Below are 6,000 nucleotides of genomic sequence, written 5' to 3'. Positions count from 1 at the left end.
AGAAGTATGCTAACTCAAAGGTTCCAACACAGAGATCGACATCTAGACCCAAAGGCACAACAAAGACATGTAGGAAACCTACTATGTAAGCGGGAAAGTGTCATCGCATGAATCATGCTATAGTTACCTTGGTAGTCTCTCAATAGACCCCAACCCCCTAGTGATCCCTATGTGGCCACTAGTATCCTCTCATACTGATGAGGCATACTACGAAATGCAAGGTCACAACCAAGCGTTCTCTCTACTTCCATCCTAGTCTATACTAGCACTCGAGGCATGGGTGAGAATGTACAATTATCTTATTAGGTTCATTTTAATCCCCATTTAGTGTAAATGTTTTCACTTATTAAATAACTTACAATGAGTTACCCTGGCAGCCACTTAGGGCCTCGACCCCCATTGCAAGCCACTTCTTGACACTACAAGTAGATAACCTACCCTAGGCTCATGAAATCAAAAATCACAAAATCACATCATTTCTATACAAGTGACTGGATAGCATCAAAATATAATCCACAATGTTCACATCAATTCTCCATGAGCAAATGAAAAGAATCAAATGATAATCATAATATCCATCAGTTCTCAATGAGTAACCAAAAAGTATCTCAAAGTAATACTGATCGAAGACTCCAAAATGGTCAAGTCAAACATGTCACAACATGACATCGTCAAGATCAAAAAAAATGCTTCAGTCCCATCAAGGTGACTGGAAAGTAGTCCAAGTATAACTGATCAATGATTCAAAAATGGTTAATTCAAGTGTCTCATAAACATACACTTCAACTTCACACAAGAAGATGGTAAGCAATAACAATCAATAAATAAAAACATTTCATAGAGCATACCATCACATTACCATGGTTGGGTTTAAAAAGATTGAGATTAAATAACATTAACATGCCATCACATTCGCATAACTCCCAAGCCTCTGGTAGACGTCCTAACTGGTCAACACTCTAGGACCACCCAAACCCAAAACACACATATAGTATAGAGAAATAAGATACAAACACATGGTTTTTTTTTGCAATCACATAATTAAGCCAAATATGAGGTTTCAGTTTTCATTTTCAAGTATATTTTAAGAGTATAAGATTCTTTTACAAGTCAACCCATTTATTTTTTGAATAATGCATAGAATTATCCCTCCATTAATTTAAACAATTTTCTAAAATAATCAGAAGATAATTATTTACTTATTTAAATCATTAAACTAATTCCCATTGACTTTTAATAAAATCATTTCATTATTTTACTAAAATCAATCTCACTAATAATTAAATGAAACTCCCTTAATTCCAAGAGCATCTCCCATTATTCAAATCATAAGAATAATACTTATCAACTTTCAAATAATTAGTTTACAATTTCCTTAAAACACTTCAAGGACAATCATTTATTTAAAATAATCTTCATTGATTTTAAATTAAATCAATCTCATTAATAATTCAATTATTTAATTCCACTAAAAACTTATTAATATCTCTTTTCTTTTAATTTACCCACATTTAAACATCCATTTACTTAAATTGACTAATAATTAATTACACTTCTTCTACTATTAACTAATCTTAATTTAATTTAGTTTAATTAGATTAGTTAATAAAACTAATGCATAATAATAAGATTCTATTTTAATTCGAACCCAAACCCAAATCAATTTCCAAATCTTGATTCTACTAAGGGAAGATTGCAATAATATTTTAATTCCCATAACTGGATGAAACAATATGCATGCCCGAATTCCAAATTACAAAATTGAAGATTCATTCATAGAGAATTATTCAGACACACATAACAGACACGATGAAGACAGGAAGAGAAAGAGCATAATAAAATATGCGAAATAATCATGAGTGCCAAGCTGGAAACTGATGCTAATTTGCTATGCCTTAGAAAATTGTAGAGAAGCTCCTCCTCTTAGAACCTTCTCCTTTCCAAAAATTCCTTCCTTCTCCAACATTCACAATTCCTCAAAGAATTGAAGCCCCCAAGTGACTAGGAGTGCTTGTAGAAGCATATGAGGATGTCCAAACACACTAGGAGAGCCTCTATATAAAGGCCTCTAAGATGCATCTAGAATGTGTCTAGAAAGAACTAGGAGATAAGCATGACAACTAAGCACATAACTTCCATGATAAGAAGATAAATATGATGAGATGTCTAGAATGTTGTAGACACCATGTGCTGAAATAATATGCTAACTCCTAAGTGTAGACAACCCATGCATAATTAGAGTGCAAACTCCTGTGTTGCCAACATGACAATCACAAGAGTTCGCATAATCCTATGTGAATAAATATTAAAATAATGCACATTAATTAATTTAATATACACTTTACTCTTTTCAATTTAATTTATTAATTTTAAATTTTACGCACTTATCATGAAATTATTAATAAATTAATTTCTTTTCCACTTTTTAAATTTATTTTTGAAATTTAATTGATAGAATATTTATTAACTTAAATAATATTATTATTTATCATTTATTTAAAAATGAACTCTAAATATATTATTATTAAATTAAATAAATATTATCACGTTCCAAATTTAAACTTATAATTTTAATCTTCAATTTTAATTTTTTTAAAAATTAATTTCCTAATTAATTAAATAAAATTACATATTAAAATATCATATTAATTTTCCATTTAATTAAATCATTAATTAAATCTTTTAATTAGACTTAATCAATAGAAAATTCACCAAGAAAAAGCTCGGCAATGATAACAATATGCGAACTAGGGCAGGCACTGCACCCTTCACTGCACTATCATTCTTGCACTGTAGTGACTTTGCTTCTACAAGTTGCTCTGCTCATTGTCATTCTTGACCTTTAAGACTTTCATATCTAACTTTCCAATGAACAGTTTTGTAATCTCCAGTACTATCTAAGGTCACACCACTAATTTTTAATATCTTTAATCACTTTAAGGTCACACAATGTTGTAACGACACTAAAATTTCCTATTTTCTCAATTTTAAAATTAACTCTATTAAATTATTTCCCTCTATCATACATACTTCCCCATTCAACTAAAGGCAAGAAACTTCAAAGAAGAGCTTTGACTAAGGAAAGTGCCTATATAAGCCACAACATTTTCCTTTTGAAATGTCCCCACTAAGTAGGACATTAATACCTATAAAACCAATGTTATAATTTATACAATAATAAACTATATCTTACTATTCTACCCTTAATCCTAACCCAACCTTAAAGATGTCTCTAGATCGAGTTACCTAACCACTTAGTTATTCAACCGTCTTTTCTAGAGTGCACCCTTTAAGGTTCACATATGCATGTGTTGACACCATTATAATATTCCTTCCATTGTACTTCCTCAAGTATCTTGGTCAGATGGAGATAATTCTTGCATACTAACATTATAGAGGTTGTATCCATTAAGTAGTGTTTTTTGGCCAAATGGGTGTTACACCCATCTTTGATACCAACACTTTACCATCATCTGTATCATGTCAGCCAAACAGGTAGTCATAACCATCTTTCATACTAACACCAAGAGCTTTCCATTTACTTAATTGTAATTGCCAAATGGGAATGAACCATCTTTGATACAAAATACATGAAGTGATAACCTTGGATCATTCTATGACATTCGCAATGAATGTCCTCCACCAAGTTATACTTGGATCATTCTCCATCTAGTGAACTTGGATCATAATACAAAATTCCTAAGGAATGTCCTCCACCAGTCATATACCTAGATCATGACATTCATAACGAATGACCTCCACCAAGATTTACTCAGATTATAAATATTATACCTTTTTTTGTTTATTCTATTATACTTTTCTATTATGATCAAACATGATTTTTTTTATATATATAAAATCATGTTTATATATCATAACAACATTGCTTCATACCTTTGCCTTACCTTATGAGCCCACTGAAGTGGCTCCCTCCTTTTTCATATATGAAGAAATTAAAGTCCTATATTTATAAACTTGGCATATTTCCTTGAAAAGATCTTCATTTTTAATTTTAAACACTTCGGTGCTTGTATGGCTAGTCCCCTATGATTTTGTGTTGATCATTTTCCAATCTTTATAACTTCTTTCACATATCATGTAGGATGCCTATTCTTCTAACCTTTCTTATTCAATGTCCTCCCTTGTGGTATTTTTAAGTGTACATCATTATTATTTGCTAGTAGTATTTCATCCACTCTTTCATTTATCATAATGAGTGCCCTTCTATATTTAATATGCTCTTCAATGTGGTAGTGTTTTATACTCCATGTTATCTGTTTTGGCTACCGATCAAGTGGTGATTTAAAAATAGTTTTGACTCCCTCTTTCTTTTTATGCTTTTGTATGTTTATTTTTGTAGCTTTTTAACTCTTATTTATTTATTAATATGCTAAGAGGCAAGAACGTGATTGTGGCTGTAATATTTGATTACATTCATATAGTTTATTAGTGGCTTATAGAACTAGTTTTTGATATTCGACTTAAGAAGTATTAATTAATCATATCTATTTAATGTAACTATTCAATAATTATCTATTTAATTATTTATTTAATCTTATGATTATCATTAATTGAATTATATTTTGTTACTCCTTTATTCTCTATTAACACTTATTTATTTATTTAGATTTTAACTATTATGATTTAATATCATTTTCTTAGAGACCTTGTCATCTTGAAAGTATTGATTCCCCTCTTAATAATATTATAGCTAGAAAGTTTTAACCCTTAGGTCCTAATCACACGTCACTTAAGTCTACTTAGGGAACACATATAACACTTCTCTATTTTGGTGGTTAGTTATCACTTTTCCACCTTAAGTGGATAAGTTATCATGTTAGATATCTCAAGTCATAAGATTAAGACATATGTCATAAACATATTCCATCCTATGTTCAGTTTGGAATATATACCCAAGGATCACATTTTTTATTTTTCATCACGCAATTATGTCGTATCATTTGTGTCCTTTGATAACATAGCATTACTTTTATAAAAAAAATCTATCTTGTGCTAATTTTACCAAGTGTGTGGATCTTGGGCGGCTATAATATTAAAACAATCTTACATAGTGTATAAATTTCTATATCAACTCTTACATGAAATTGATAAATGAATATTAAATTTTTTATTTCTATAGTATATTTCTAAATATGCTAGAGACTCCATTTATAAGATATCTACCATAGACTATATATTCAAAATAAATGGTGCAGGCACTTGTATGTAGATGATGTGATACTTTTAAAAGTTTACCTTCTATTATTTTAAATCAAAACCCAAAATACAATTTGTGGCCAATTATTTCCATTTAGCAAATATTTCATGTTTTCATCTTGAAAATAGTAAATAACTCTGGATTGAATGGGGTGGCCAATTCACCTTAATTTATATTTTTTTGGTCAAAGACTTACATTCACAAAATTAATTAATTAATTAATTATACCAATATGAATATTTCACCAATAAAATCTACATTTTCTTAGTTTATTTAATGTTTTCACCTATGATTCTAGAAATACGTCACTATTAACGATCATAATTTTGCAAAATCCATAAAAGTTCCATTTATATGAGGACCAAATTTGCCTAGCATTTTTTAGAAGTATTTCTCAATACATTACAATATTCACCAATTGTAGTAAAAGTTAATCCCAATGGATGGTTCATAAATTGTCTAGAAAATCAGAAGGTATATATTTTTGTGGAGGTTTGGTTTGTATTATATTTACATAATATGTGATATAATTAAGTGGTATTTTCCAAATATACAGTCCATTTAATATTTCCATTGAATTCTCAAAATTTAGATTGATATAAATAAAATCATATATCATTCCCATTGTTACACTATTTGGTTGATTTTGAATGCTCAATTCCAATTAATGGCCAAGTTTTAGACCAAGAACAAGTACTACTTTATTTTTTATTACTAGTATTACTCAATAAGAATATTTAGGTAAATGGTCATTTCTGAAGTGTTATAATATTACTCATCTC

Source organism: Cupressus sempervirens, chromosome 10, assembly GCF_028749045.1.
Source record: "Cupressus sempervirens isolate cs-2001-9-10 chromosome 10, ASM2874904v1, whole genome shotgun sequence".
Classification (NCBI taxonomy): domain Eukaryota; kingdom Viridiplantae; phylum Streptophyta; class Pinopsida; order Cupressales; family Cupressaceae; genus Cupressus; species Cupressus sempervirens.
The sequence above is the reverse complement of the archived record's forward strand: the minus strand, read 5'-3'. Positions refer to the sequence as shown.